This window comes from Chiroxiphia lanceolata, chromosome 3 (genome assembly GCF_009829145.1).
Source record: "Chiroxiphia lanceolata isolate bChiLan1 chromosome 3, bChiLan1.pri, whole genome shotgun sequence".
Taxonomy (NCBI): Eukaryota; Metazoa; Chordata; class Aves; order Passeriformes; family Pipridae; genus Chiroxiphia; species Chiroxiphia lanceolata.
This window is the reverse complement of record NC_045639.1, coordinates 25,106,404-25,122,451: the sequence shown is the minus strand read 5'-3', so window position 1 is coordinate 25,122,451 and position 16,048 is coordinate 25,106,404. Positions and strand designations below refer to the sequence as shown.

At 42.3% G+C, this 16,048-nt stretch overlaps 1 non-coding gene across 1 annotated transcript; it reads right to left on the bottom strand.

Annotated features, from left to right (window-relative positions):
• Positions 1-13,995: 13,995 nt before the first annotated feature.
• Positions 13,996-14,089, bottom strand: TRNAI-UAU. Its single transcript has 2 exons — positions 14,052-14,089; positions 13,996-14,031 (listed from the first exon to the last, which is right to left on the bottom strand). It is a non-coding gene; the product is annotated as a tRNA-Ile (tRNA).
• Between the last annotated feature and the right edge of the window lie 1,959 nt (positions 14,090-16,048).

Sequence of the window (16,048 nt, the reverse complement as noted above, 5' to 3'; positions counted from 1 at the left end):
CACCAAGACCACAAATTAATTCATTAGGACTATTTAGAAGGAAACTGGTGGCACCTCCAGACATACTGAGAGCATATAATGCCTGAATGCTGAGCATTCCACACAGAATTCAAGTTCTCCATTCAGTTACACACCCAGAACTTCCACCATGGTACGATAAATATCATCTAAATCACCTGGACAAGTCCTTGATTACTACATCAACCACATCAACTTCTCGATATCTACACATTCCATTCATTTGCACAGTCAGTGTTGCATACTATCTCAAGGACAAACAAGATTATTTAAGCCATTTATAATAACCTCTCTAAGACCAGAGTCACAAAATCTAGCGTTTCCTTAAAATATGAAAATATGGTCATTCAATCCTGAAAAAGCACATATAAGTACATATTAGAGATGAGGAAGATTATTTTAACCTTTAAGCTTTTATCTCAAATTCAGGATAAGCTCTATAGCGTAACTGAAGAGATACCAGAAATTAATGCACATTAAGCCCACTCTTATTGTGGTGCAACTTTTCCTGACATAAAATGCTGTTGCAAAACCAGAGCAACATACAGTGAAAGACATTCTTACAGATAAAATTCCAGGAGTAGAAACCACCCAAAGTAGCTGCCTTCCCCAGAACTGCTCGTCCTAACACAGCAACACACAGCTGGAAGGACAATCCTGTCAAAGTGAGACCTCACTTCTGTGGCTAGCAAAGTTTGCCATTTTGTTTGGTTTTTTAAGTGTTTGTGGCTCATTTAAAAAAAAAAAAATATTATACAACACTCTTAAGTGACCTGTGAATGCTGTCTTAGAGTGACTTATCTCACAAACTTAATATCCAGAGAGATGTAGGAGACAGATTGTCTGATTTAATACCAAGACCCAAAAAACTCCTGACATTTATTTGGCTTTCTGCAAGACCTTTGGAAGGGTAGATATAGTCGAGAACCTCTCTTCCCTCCCCATTTTGGAGAGGGGGATGTTACTACACCAGAGAAACAATACTAACTGCTTTTTACAAAGCACACATTGCTCCCTTGCACTAGAATACCACAATTCTATGTCTTTAACTGTAGAGGGTAGAAAGTAATGCATGACTATTCAAAGTATCCCAAATTGTCATGCCAAAGCTTTAAAATGTGACCGAGATGAAAGGTAACTAGTGATACCCTTTCATGGCATATACATAGATGGCAATGAATCCCACTATCTCAATGCACCTTAAAAGATAAAATATTACATTTACTAATAGTTTTTGTTTGTTTGTTTTACTTTTTGTTTTAAACAGGCTTGTGCAAGCTCCACTTAACTGTTGATGAACACAGGAAACTAAATCCAACTCTTATTACTCTGCTTAAGTTGCAACAGGAGTCCAGGTAGGCCAAAAAGTCCCCTGCCAAATATTTCTAGGACATAACATAAAACCTTTGTTCACTAATGCCTTTATGTTGTTTGAGGGGAAAAAACAAGTGTACATTAGGCTGATTCTGATCACCAGATCATGTTTTGAGAATGTGATTAGTATGAGGAGCCCCCTAACTTCAAAATACCAGTTCCCACGATGCTGTTCTCCCAAGCGAGATTTGCATATGTGCATATGCTTAATTTCTTCCAGAATACTGAGATAGTCACATCCAGACAGCACACAGCTGAAAAAACTTGGCAAAATACTCTGGTACCTGTAGTACTCTACTTTAACTAAAAAAAAAAAAAAAAAAAAAAAAAAAAAAAAAAAAAAGGCAGAATAATTCAAGATCTTCATTGTGGTTAACTAGTATGACAAAAGGCAGAACTCTATTGGAGTGTAACCCAAATGAGCCAATTTGAACTTCTGCTTCCTTATACTATTATTTTGTTCTACAGGGGAAAAAAAAAGAAAGGAGAAAGAAAATACAAAGGTCTCTTCATTTACCCTGAAGCCAAACTCTGAAGTAGGTGCATAAAGTTTCCTGAAGAGACTACTAACTTAATTGATATCAATATACTTTTGTCCACACAACAGTTCCAGGGGCAAGAGAAGTATGTTTTTTAACCTCTTTCTGAATGGTCAGTGGTTGACCTAGTTTCTATTTATTATAGCTTTGTGTTTAGTGTTGCCCTTTACATCAGTGCTAGCTGGTTGCAATGCAGCACTCTCAAACTGAATCTTGTGCCAAATCTAAGAATAGCATTATATTCTCCCTAAGAGAATACACACACAAAATAAATCTCTTATGCAGTTTATGATTATGTATAGAGCAGCACATCACAGACAGACAGCTATCTTGAATTAGAAGATTTTTTTCTGAAGAGGTCTCTGAACACAGCCCTCTCCTTTCACAGAAGGAACAGCTTTAACTTCCTCCACAGTTTCACTGGAACTCCCGTGAATCAACAGGGAAGATGAGGCAGGCGGAAACAAAGTCTCCAATCAACCAGACTGAATGTACAAACATGTGCTTTGTACACAATGCAATATTCTTAACTAAGTAATCACAGACAAAAATTAGCTATTGCATCTGAACCTTGAACACTGCCAAAGAGTTGATAACTTCTAACGAGAGTATATCTACTGTCTAGTTAAGGACTCATGATCAGGCTGCATGTAGTTTAAAAGGTACAGTACAAAAAGTATTAGGAAAGTCAGCATGTTTTTTTCTAAAGAAGGAATGAGGAAGACTGTTGTAGTTTTAAAGACAATATGCAGGAAGTCATTCACAAGCTCACCACTCATGGTTCCACTTTGAACTCCTGCACCCTTAAGGGATTTGTTAAAATTTTTACAAATAAGAATACTTCTATCAAACATCCTTCCTCTGTCTCAAAGTAGTTATTTAAAGAGTTAACGGAAGTTATTTAGGTGTGCTTGCATTGCTTTTTACTATAATATTTTCTTATGCAGCACAATGGTATTTTCCATATGAAACAATACTCGTTTATCATAATCTACAAAAACTTGTATTTCAAAATATTTTAGAAGTGGTTTTGTATTACTACTCAGCTGGTAGCCTCCAACCAGCCCAAGTAGTAAGGAGCTGCAAAACCACTGCCGCAAAAATGAAGTTACAGAGTGCAATGCTGCCATCTGCTGAAAGTTGCTTGTCTTAATGGTCTAACCGCTATTTCCAAAGATTGACTTACATATAGGCTTTCGAGCACGAAAAAGCTATTTAGATGTGTTTAATCTGACCAATTTGAGGACGAGTGACCAATATTTTTGAATCAAGCATTTGTGCATACAGATACAAGATCAACTGTATTCAAGTACAGTAGCTATATTTCCCTCTAAAGGGCTGGCCATCCAGCCCTAGGTAATAAATCGATGTTTCCACGTGTTGTGCACAATGCAGCACCGTAGCTTTGCAGAATATTGCCCCTCTCAACAGCAGGCCCCAAAAGTAATGTTTAATGCATAGCAACAACTCTCAAATAGGACATCCAAGCCTGCAGGTTCCTCTGGTTATGCACAAAGGAAAGTTGCACATCAGGGTGGACACCATTCCCTTCAGCAGGTTGGGGTGGTGTTCCAGGGCTGCAATCACAGGTGGTAGACTTGCAGGAAAACTCTGGAGTCCACATTTTTAATTTTTTTTTATTTCTCAACATCTAGTCCCAGAATAAAAAGTTGTCCTCTCTCCGAAGTGATGCATATGGCCTGCTGTAACTGCCAAAATTCATATCCAGTTTGCCAAGAGACAAGATTTTTCGTCTGTGGGCCAAACCAAAGTTGTTCGCCTAGCAAAAGTTACTGAACAGAAAAAAAAAACCAAAACCACAAGAACTCATGTGAATGTACCACAATGTCATTTTCACTGTGACCTAGATTAGCTGTGGTAACTAAATTTAGGTAGGTGTACAGAGCTCTCACGTAGCACAGTCTGTCTTGCACAACTGTTACCCAGGAAGCAGTTTGACATTCATGCCCTGTGCTCTGCTGTTTGATTAGCACTTCTCAGGTAAACAAGCCAAAGTGTTGTAGTAGGATAAGCTCTTTAAAGTGCATGCCAGATATTTTTGTTCCCATTTCACCAGTATAAATCTGAAATAATTCTGCTTAGCTGAGTGGACACTGATCTCAATTTCCATCAGTGTAAACAAATCAAGTATGTGAGCCAGCCCACCAAATTCAGACTCCCATGGCTTTACCAGATACAGATGCTTAACAGTACAAGACTGATTTGTCTATGCCTGGTACTGGAGCAAGAACAGAATTATATCACTACTCTGTTAGAACGGGGGTTCATAATCATTCTGAAAAGATTATAAGCCATCTAATGGGGAACACTGTACAGAATAAATAAGTCTCTTCTATATACAAGAGGATAAACAAACTCATCAAATGATGAATGCTACACAGACTCCCTCTTTGTTATCTCTCATTTCTTAAAAAAATCCACTGGACAAATTCAGCTTCAATCACACCATCTAATTTGGTGCAGCTCCACAGTAATTATGATGAATGCATGCTGCATCACTTACATTGATAAAAGAAAATTACCAGGAGATTCCAGAAGCATTTTACTGGACTTAATTCAAGCATAAACTTGTAAGTGCTCCATTGATGTCTGTCAGTTTGATTATGGTATGAATCACATACCAAGAAATACTTTCAACTACATATTTCAAGACAGTTTTAGTTCTAGCAATAGCACTAAGAAGAGGCAAAAAAGCCTTTCTAGGAGAATGAAACATTCATCTTTAGCTTCATTTTCTTATAGGATGAAGAAAGTAAAATTTTAGGAATGTCAGCCAAAAAAATTAGATGTAGTACGCTGACCTTTTACATTTTAGTTGAAAATTTGTGAATTTTACACCAACACAAGATGAGTAGAGTTTATCAGTAAAACAAGACACAAACAGCATGCGTGGGAAACACAGTCCCAGGGACACAGCTACAGCAAAGACTCATTTAGTCCGAGTAGCTCATAAATACCCACTCAGTAAGGAATGAGCAAAAAGCATTTTTGCCAGATCAACACTCATGTTTACAATTCCAAGCCAAGGAACAGTAAAGTCAGAAGACTTGATTACACAAGAGACAGAAACAGCCTTTTTTTTTTTTTTTGTGCACAGTGCAATGGGCAACACGAGCTTGAAGCTGCAGCCACCAGTACTACAGGACAAAGGTTTGTAGGTCTGAGGTCACCTAAAGGCTTCTTGTAAACTGCCAGCATGGTTAGACTGATGCATGGTTACTTGAACTGACCACAGAGCAGGACTTCACAGGCCTTTGGTGGTCCATGAACATCAAGGAAACATCTGTCCAATCAAATGACGACAAAAGATCCAAGCACAGGACGTACAGCACACAATGAATGGGAACGTGAAAAGGCAGGGCCAAGTTCTCCTATGATTTCAATAGATGCAGTTCCACTAATAGTGGTATTTTATTTTTATTAAACCTCCCACAGAAGCTGAGCCAGATGGCTAAAATGCTGCTACTACTAATGCTGCTAATACCCCTTCAGGATTATTTATTGAGTGAGACAGCTAAGACCAGCACTTTCATATTTTGTGATCACTACCAGTTTTTTACCTAGTTTGTCTGTATCAGTTATAATTTTCTTTCAGAATATGACTTGTTAGTCTCCAATGCATATTGTTCACATCTACGCTGCAATTATTACTTACCCAATGCAAGTATGATTGAATTTAGATGTGTTGTTCTTACTTCAGCTGTATCCAAGCCACAATTGTTATTGGAAACTTCTGGTCTAAGTTACTTTCCAAACTGACCCTTAAACCCCACTTTCTTATATTGTCCAGCAGTCATTTAATGGAGTAAGTTACAGGAATTTTCACCCCATTATCCCATGAATTAGCTTCCAGAGAAAACAAACAACTTAATGAACAGAAATATTCCATATAAAAATTAAAGACAGTCCAATGAGTATTTCAAACCAGTATTCACTGGAGACATCAAGGAATTGTACTTTTCTAATTATCCCACTACAGAAGGAAGCAATTTTGAAGCAACAGCTCCCCATGGGTTACACCTGATCAGTGCTGCTGGCTGTCCTCCTCAGCTCCTGGCTCTACAGAGGTCACACAACAGTAATACCAAAAAGCCTGGTATACAATAAGCCAAGGCAATATATGCTCTAAGAGTAATCTGAAGATGCCCAAGCAATGAAATTTACTGTGCTAATGGTTCATTCTGCTATTTACCTTTATTTGCATCTCACTTGTGGAAAGGATCTGTTTGACTTCTGAAGGTATTCCTCATTCTAAATAAAGCAAATGGAAGCCAGATCACTCACCCACAGTGCCAGCAAAACACATCTGTTGGGACTACCTTGCCTACATTTTTTTTCCAGAAGGTAAAATGTTATCATATGAAATGGCATGTAAGAACATTGCTTAGGTGGCTCTCTATGTTTAGAGTAGGAGACAAGTACTGCCTTATATGAGCAGTCAAAGCTATCTATTTAAATAATAAATAAAATGCAAAGTGAAAGATGAGAAAAACAATTAAGCACAAACTTTTCTTCCAGTGTGCGATGTCCCTACCAACAACCAAAAAAAAAAAAGTTTTTAAAAGTCAAGTCACAGACGTTTTTAGTGGAGCATTATACTGATTATATCCTCCTACCCAGGGACCACAGAACATAAAGGCCCCTCTAAAATTATGCCTGTCAGGCCATCAGTCTTCACATGATTTACTAGTCAGCGTACAGAGATACATATACAAAGGAGATCATTATGCCCTTCCGAATTCAGGTGTCATCCAGGAGGATCATTTCCACAGTTTTAACAGTGACTGTTCCAAACTGTTGCTGTTCTTCCCAGCAATTGTATATTGTGGCTCTACTTCCATCTCCTTTATCATGTATGCATAAGCAGGCCCCATTTTGGTCTGAATTATTTACCCTATAATTTGAGCTTCTGTTTTCAACTAGTATTTACTGCTGAATCACGCCAAAAATCACACATACTGAATATTGCCGTGGGTCATACTTTAAAGCCCCATGAATTTCCTGGTTTCCTTGCAGCCAGACATAAGCTTCCCATTACTTTGTGCCAATCTTTATCCTCTTACGGAACATGAAGCAAATTCACTGACATCAGTGAAAATGCACCCACTTGTATTATACGTTAATACTACACTTGAAAAACAGTCACCTCAATTTAGCTTCGTTGACAGTTTGGCATCTACTTTCAGAGGTAATCAGATTACAGAGGAGCTCCTACAAGAATACTTCAAATACATTACATTTGCAATAGGAGGTCTGTTTGCTAGATATCCCTTACAACAGCCAGATGCTTAGAACCAGGCAGCAAAACATCAGCATCAGGCAGGCATCCCTAAACAGCTCTAAAAATTTGTCCAAGTGTTGTAAGAATCCTGTCAAAGGGCTAAGGTTACTAGGAACCTACAGACAATGGGGAAAATACCCTATTTTTCTCTTAGAGAAATTTGTCTTCAAACACAAAGACATACCATAGCACTCCAAAAAAAAAATGGATTTTCAAAGATACTATATGTTAAGAATTTGAGAAATAACTATACAACCACATCAAGCATTTCCTTTATTATAATAAATAGCAGTAAGCATTTTTTTTTTTGGCTAGGTTACACTGCAAGTGTAGAACAGTTAAATGACAATGACACACACAATCAGATACACACATCAGTCACAGCAGTATTTTAAATATATTTAGGCTACTGTAGGCCTTGCAAAGAGTTCAGTACTAGGAGTCATATTTTAAAAGCTATTAGAATATTAAATACATATACAAGCACCTATAAATGTCAACAGGTCTGAATGTAGGTAAATTTTATGGCACCGATTTCAATGGGACACAGCCACCAAGCTTAACTGACTTCACAGGTCTCACATAGGAACAAGGGGGTTAGGGCCAAGAAACGATTTGGCCACTGAGTTGGCCCAAGCCACTACCACCCAACAGCCATTCTGGTCCACACAGTCCCTCCTGAGTCACCCCAGGAAGTGCAACAACCTCCTGCCACTCAGCAGGGATTTACAGGAGCACAGTCACAACTGCATTGAGACAAGGTGACTGGTGTGGACCTTGTGTTGCAGTGTAAAACCCTTAGCACCACTTGACCAAAGTGGAGACAAGCTGAACCCCTCAGGAGGCAGCTGGGAGTATGTGGAAATGCAGGTGGGGTGGGAAGCATCTGAATGGGTTCTTCCCACCTTCCCTAAAACGGTGCCAGCTTCAAGGCAACCCTTTATCTTTTGAGATATCTTTTGAGGTGGAAGGTGGGGCAGAAGCAAGGTCAGTAGAAAGAGACGCAGAGCAGCCCAGAGCACACAAGAGATTAACTTCCCAACCCTGGATCCAGGTACTTAGTACAGACACCCTCTACCTCACCTTGGCTGAAAGCACCCTCAAAACTCCCCTAAAGCCTGAGATGGACATATTTTAACTTCCATGTGATGCAACAATGTACAAAAGAAAAAAATTATAGCTCACTGACAAAGCTACATAAACTTTCATTATTAACAACTTTTTAATATTAAATAGCTTTTAAATGTACTGGTATAAGTATGATGTGACTTTCCGTAAAGATAATGTATATCCTTCTTTAAACTTTTCTTTTCATCAGCATGTTTAAAAGTGCCTAAACTTAAGATGTACAGCTAACCAACTTTCACCCCTATTTCAATAGGTAGGATAAATGGAAAATAAATGCAAGCAGTGAAGTCAACTGACTCTGAAACCTCGCAAGTGATTTTGAATGTTCATGTTTATGGATTGACAGCCTTCCTTCACAAAACCAGAAAACCACCTAAGTTTCTAAGTTACACCATACAGCCACACGACCTCCAGCACAACTGCCCCTTAAAAATTTGACACCAAATTTTCAGAAGACAAACATTTTAAAGCTACTGCTTTATCCTCTTCCACAGTCTTCATATGTATATATTATTATACACATAGTAAAAGTAGTAGAAGTATTTCTTCACAATACCATAAATCTGCTACCCCATGTATAGAGATCTCTGAACTAAAGTAGTCGCTACAGGCTCAATTGCCTACTTCAAGTGAGCATCTCTTCCTCAAAATTTGTAATTACAGACTCTCTGACTATCCCCTTCCATTTCAACCACTTCCCCAGCTTGTTCTTCCTCTGGGTTTGGTTTAGTTTGTTTTGCTGTATTTTGAGACTTTTCCAAGGTTTCAAATATTTAGGCTGTACCAAAACTATTTCAAGAAACCAAGAGTCTTTTTCCACCTTAAAAGCAGAGACTAACACAGCAAACTCAGCATAAGCAAGAAAATTAAATAGGCATAAAATGCAGTACTGATTGTCCATTTCCTTCCTTTTCCAAACCAGAAAGCTGAGCTCTCTAACCCTCCCAACACCAGCTTCAAACCCTAGAGAGACCAAGGGGTCTCTTATATTGCCACACTAAAGTAACCACTCAAAACACACAGAAGAAAAACCCGCCCCTTGAGATCTCTCTTTGCTCAAGCAAAACATAAAGGCCAATTTGCTTTCTACAGCAACTTCATCTTAGGATGGCTTGACTAGCTAATACTTATTTATTTTTCACTTACTCATAAGCAGCACATTCATAGAGCTACAACCAGACAGAACGATTCTTTAAATTTTTTTTAAAGCTTCCTTAGCTATGTTTTTCTAGCTGTCTCCCTCTCTATCCCCTCCTTTACTTTCTTTTTGTGAGCTTGCTTTTCTACTCCTCTTACAAGTTCTTCCCACTTGTCCTCCTTCAGTCAGCCTATATCAGCCCCACTGTCCCCTTTATCTCTCAGCCCTTCTCTTCCCCAAGGAGGTTTCCATATGAACATCTGACTTTTTTTTTTTCCTTTCCTCCCCATTCTTATCTTATCTTTCTCCTCACAGAAGTAGTGTATTTCTGTTTGGCTTCAAAGTGCTCTTCCACACAATTTGCAAACACCTACACTTCATTCCTCTCCTGCCAGCTACTGTTTCCAAGCCTAATACCTCCATAGCAGGGGCACCCGCAGTGGAAAGCAGCCACCTGAACTTTAGGCAAACCTGCACGAAAGCCTTTAACACCAGCTATTCTTCAAAAAATTAATTTAAGAGAACCTAAGTCAGGCCTGCTACACTGGCACTTTGACACACTACTGAATTCGTACAGACTTAAAACACATGACAAGCCATTCACCTCTGGTATTCCAAGCAATATCAACAGACTTTAACTTTAGAAAGGTCCTCAAGATGTTGCATACAGAGGTGATGGTGGAACCCAAAACAAAACTAAAATGAATCTATACCTCCAGTGTGCTTTGATTTCTAAGCAACCCTTGGAATTTTGGCCTATTGTTCTGTGCTGTTCTCTGCTTCGCTCTGTGCACAACGGAGCATTTGGCAAGTGGTTTCTATTTTTAGGATGTCTGGGAATGTTTTGCTTTGAGTTTTCTTTCTCGCTCTGTGGGACCACAGTGCCATCTATTGGAAAAAGCTGTTAAGAGCAGGCTCTTTTGGGCTGTTTACTATTTGCGAAGACTAGAAGAATTTATTACTTCGGTTTTGTAACAGTTAGGTGGTCTAAGTCCTTATTGTAGGTTTTTATAGACATTTGTTAGGATATGCAAGCCCAAACATTATGGAAAGTTCTAGACTGTTACAGTCAAAGAAACTTAAGTTAAGCAAACCCCTAAGGGCCTCACAAACACCAAAACTGTATTAACATGCCAGAACAGAAGTTACCACTCCTAGAAACAAAAGTCGAAGGTCTATGCTGTATGAGCCTGTCTTTCCTTTTCCTATATCTCCCAACCCAGTGGGACTCCCTGTTTTAGCAAGATCATATAGGGATAAACACAAACCCTGCTACCTAACCTGATTGTTATTAATTCTCCAAGATCAGGCAATAGCTACATCTTTGTAAATTCTCTTTCCATCAATAAGCAGCGCTCGTCAAGTTTCTCTATGTCTACAAGCAGGCCCGCTTTCTTTCCAGAGTCAGTGGGAACTCAGAGCAGCCAGAAGAAGCCTATAGAGTAGACATGGTCCATGTTCAACATTAAAGGAAGAGCAACACAAATTTTAAGAAGAGGGTACTTTTTAAAAAGGACCCTGGAGGGATTCCAGCGGAGTTAGGAAGGCCTTTGGGCATGCCATCCACACCAGTCAAATTAACACAGAAATAGAGACCATGGCATAGGTTAGAAGAAGCAGGCCCCTATATAAATCAAGCAGCATGGAAGACTCACCATGGGGAAACCCTTCCTTCTGAATGCACTTCCAGGAGCAGCCACAGCCTATCCAAGCCCCTTGCCAGTCAACAGCAGTCCTCAGACTGAAGCCACATCTCCCCCAGCTACCATCTACAAGGATAGTGATAAACACTGGGAAGTGACTCACAGGGAGAACAAGCTCTGGCAGTTGGCTAAAACGAGGCACAGGTGAACAATTTTACTATCTGGGGAAGATGAGAGAGGAGGAAGGAGAGATTACTTCTCAGTAGATCACATTAGTGCAGCTGGCACTTTGCATCCCTCACACACAGGTGTTTTCCAAATCTATGTGCCTCCATTAAAGATTTAGAAAGTAAGAGAGTACTAACACACAGACAATTGAGAGCTCTCCCATAATGCTGTATAAGTGTCTCTTTATGCATACATGTATTTGATATACGTACATACACACACATTTGTATACACATATACATTTGTATATAAGCCACTACCAACTAGCATTAAAGCAATAACCAACAATTCAAGACCAAAAAGCCCAATAAAAAAGTCAATTTAGCATAATAAAGACATAAACTTTCTTTCCATAAGCCTGTAAGATGCCTAATTTTTGAGAAAAAGTTGCAAATGCAAGTAACAGGCCCAGTCACTCCACATTTCACCCGATCAGAGCTGCTCAGGTTATGCCAGCGGCACCATGGCTGCCCAGCTCAGCACCGCACAAGGACAGGCTTCCCACACACCCTGAAGAAATCCTGCCCAGGCCTAAGCCTCATGCCCTCCCTGAGCCCAGCTGCTCTCATAGGGGCACCTGAGCTCACATTCTCCTCCTCCCCGCAGCAGCTCCCAAGCAAAAGAGGCAGTCATTGACCTCAACCCAGCACAGCACCCTTGCTCCCCAGGATCAGTGGGGCCTCCCCATCACCAGCCCCACAGCAGCACTGCCATGTGCTGGGGCAGGAGGAGACCCCAGCACACCCCTGCCCAGGCACCCACCGCCAGCTGTGCCACTCCAACAGGGCTTATCTCATCTTACTTGACAGCCCCACCTCCCTCACAAATTCCTCGTGCTTTAGCGTCGATTCACTTCATATTGTAAACACCTATTAGGTAAATAACATTCTCATTTTACAGGGATTTCTTGTAAATCCCCATAAATTGCTCTGATTTAGCATGATTTCCAGTGTGAAATGCCTATCTTGAAATGTTTCCCTCAGGTGTCAGGCACAGTAGACCATCAGTAGGGGCAGGAATGCAAACAAGTGGCACCTCACATAGGGATTTTTGTCCCTTTTTACTTTTTTTCCAGAGTTAAGACAAAAATCATCTTGCAGGCAGATGATAAAAGGCAGATAAAAGCCTAGGTAAGGACCAGAGTGATGAAGGAGATCTTGTGGAGAAAGCCATAGCACCATGTGCTCCCACTGCATGTCCGGGCTGCTCTCTGGCACTGCAGAGGCCCGCTGCAAAACAGCTGTGGAGGGAACAGGTAACATCTGCTTCATGCACCTTGAATGTGGCAAAGATTGAACAATCACCCACCTAGCATGCCACAGCAAGACCCCAAATGCTAAACTTGCAGTTCCTCCTTGGTGAGAGAGTGCAGGAGCTGCTGTGTGTTCCTGGAGACACAACAGGGAAGAGGGAAAGCAAGCAGCACTGTCCCTACTCAAGTTTCCTGAGAGGTCTCTGTCCAAGGAATGGAATCTATTTCCCTCTACTAAGGGTTTTGTTGATTTTTTCCTCCAAGTAAACAGAAGCAGCATTTTCATTTTCTAGTACTTCCAGTACCTCTGCAAATACTCCTCTGTACTGTCTGTAGTCCTCAGCAATGGGAAATGGATATCCTGCAGGATAGAGAAAATGCGAAACTCTGCAAGCAGAAGATGGACTTTATTCACCCTTTGATACATTACAGATCTCTGTTGTTGACTTAGACTTCCTTATCCTGATATGGTGCACGCTTCAGGCATCACTGCACCAGCACTGAAATCAGAGAAGTTAATGCAAAATTCAAAAGGGATAAAACCGTAACTAGAACAGAGAAGTGGTAGTTAAAAACGTGAAAGTGGCACTTCAGGGACTTAACGCCTGCAGTACAGATGCTAAAGGGCTGATTTGGGCAGTCAAGGCACCTCTGGCTGCATGATCTTGAGGACCTCACTGAACTTTTTCATATAAATTGCACTGCGAAAGCGGCATACCAGATGTTAACATAGAGATGACTTAACAAGATCTGGGTCTCAACATTCAGGCAGCGTTCCCCAACCTCTGTCAGGAAGCTGCCCTTTCTCCCACGGCCCTGCTGCCTTTCTTATATGGTGAAATCAGAAATTATTTTAATTATTTTCCTTCCTGTTGTTGCCCACACATTTGTAAAGCATTACTGAGGTAATGAGAAAAGATCTGTCACCGACAGAGCAGGCAAAAGGGGGAGGTGTTGTCACCCTTCAGCTGCAGTGATCGCACCAGTCAAGTGTTTACTTGCGCTCCGTATTAAACAACACCGTATAAAATAACCCCTATTTCCTGCGAGTTCTCACTCCCAAGCAGCTCTTACCAGGAACACGTTTTTTACCGCGCCCTGTCACGCTGCTCTGAACATGCCAAACCTACGAGCCTCAGTGGGGCCGTGTCCCTGAAGCCAAACACACCCGTGGCCCAAGCTGCCACTGCGCGCCCCCCGCCGTCGCTCGCGGCGGGACCAGCCCCAGCCACTTCCCAGGGCGCTGAGTGCCCCTCTCCAGCGGGCCCACGCTGCCGCCACGGCTGCATAATTTTTCCCTTCGCTTTTGTCTTCCTCCCTCCGGAGCGCCGCCAAGCCCCAAAAAAGCCCGCTTTCCCTCCCAAAAAGCTGTGTGCTCCAGGTGAGGCTCGAACTCACAACCTCGGCATTGCTCGGCTTTGTACTGCTGTATAAGTACCGCGCGCTAACCGATTGCGCCACTGGAGCCCTGACACCATCGCCTCCCGAACGCTTTATCAAGGGCTCCCTGGGCCCCGGCGGGGGAAGGGCGCACACGCGCCTGCACCCTGTTCTGGGGGGCGGCATTGGGCCACCCCTCCGCCCTGCCCGGGCTGCGCTCCTGTCCTTCGGGGCCGTACAGCGGCGGGGAAAGCCGGGGAAGGAGCTGAAGGCCCCTGCGCCTCTCGGGGCAGGCGGCGCCCCCGAGCACGACAGGGAGGAGACAAGCTGCAGCTCCGGAAAAACCCCACCGCCTCCAAGCTCCCCGCTGGGCTGACAGGGCGGCCTCAGGGCCGGCGGGCACAGCCCGGCCCCTGCGCCGCGCGGGCGGGGCCGCCGAGCGGGGCGGGGCGGGGAGCGCGGTCGCCTCCCGCGGGGGTGTCGCGGCCGTGGCGGCGGCAGCAGGTGTCGGGTGGGCAGCGGCAGTGACGTGGCCGGCCCCTGCCAGCCCCGGACTGCTGGCTGCTGGCTGCTGGCTGCTGGAGCGGCCCACGCAGTGCTGCGCTCCGGAGGCGAGGCAGACAGGTCGCTGCCCCGGGTCGTGCGAGTCCGAGCCGCCTGACGCCCTTGGGCAAAAGGCATTGGCCGCTGGGTCAGCCCCGTTCAGCCTCACACTCATCTGCAGCCGTGGGGAGAAAATGCACCGTCTGTCGTGCTGAGGCCTGGGCAGCTGAGGAAAACATCCGGCTACTGCCAGGGAGCTAAATGACGATGTCTGTAGCATCGCTGCCTGCGCGCCCCGGGGCTCTGCAGCCTGCGTGCTCTGTGCGGCACCAGGGATGCCTGGCACTTCCAAAACAAGTGTTTATTCAACGCTACACGTTTATTGTCAAAGTATACATATAACATGAATTTATTTTCCAGTCAGATCTGTTTTAGCTTTATATGGTAAACATAATTTGCACCAGAAGATGATTAAATCCAAGCAATGCTCCAACACTTACACAGTTGAGACAGACATATTTTTCTTTCCACTCGTGGAAACATTTACATTGCTGCCATATTTACTTCCCTAGACTGCTCTGTTGTGTTACTGACTTAAGCACTACATAGTGTTTTCCTTTCTGCAGTGACTTTACCGTGGGCAAAGGAACAAGCTCTGGGAATTTCATTACAGGATGGATGGTTGTAGAAAGTGCTACACAGGGCTTGGATTTCCATGGCTTCTAAAAATGAACTATTGGTGGCCCAGCAGCAGGTGACAGGCACTCAGCCAGTTTAAGTAAATCTCATGGATCTCCCAGGTACTTTTGGCAGACTGAGTAGTTTTGTGTGACTCTATTAACTCCTCCCCTCCACAATCCATAAATGAGCTGACACTTTTTTAAGACTGCTTTGAATGGAGAGCAGTTGTATCTCACTTGTCAAGAAAGTTCTTCTGCTGTTGGTATTACTGTGGGCATTACCTAAAATATATTTATAATATTTTGGTGGTATACACCAATGACGGGTGAAGTAGCATGCAATTGCTGTATCTGGCCCTTGATGAAGGTGGCTGGCATGGAGAAAAGAGAAAACCGACAGTTCATTTCTTAAAGACATTTTCCATCATCACATTTAGTTGGCATACCCAAAAACTGCAGCAGCCTTCATTGCCCTTAACAGTGCATCACTATACTAAAAAAATGTTCTATACCACACAAAGATTGCTGTGAACATAATTTCATCCAAACAAGGGCTTTTTTGGCAAATACAAGAATGCCAGAAAGACTCAAAGCTGAAGCTGTGAACATACAGAGAAGCTCTTTATTGCAGATTTAACCTTAGGCAAGAAAGACTCTAATTTTAGTATTTATAGAGATGATAATCATTGCTTGTTGTATACTAATCAGCTTTCCCATAAAAGTAACAGTGATAATGGTGAAGATCCTAGTAGTTTTAGTGGGATCTTTAATTATTCTGTTGGTAGTATGTTTACGAACATAGCAGTGAAATTTGGCCGTATCA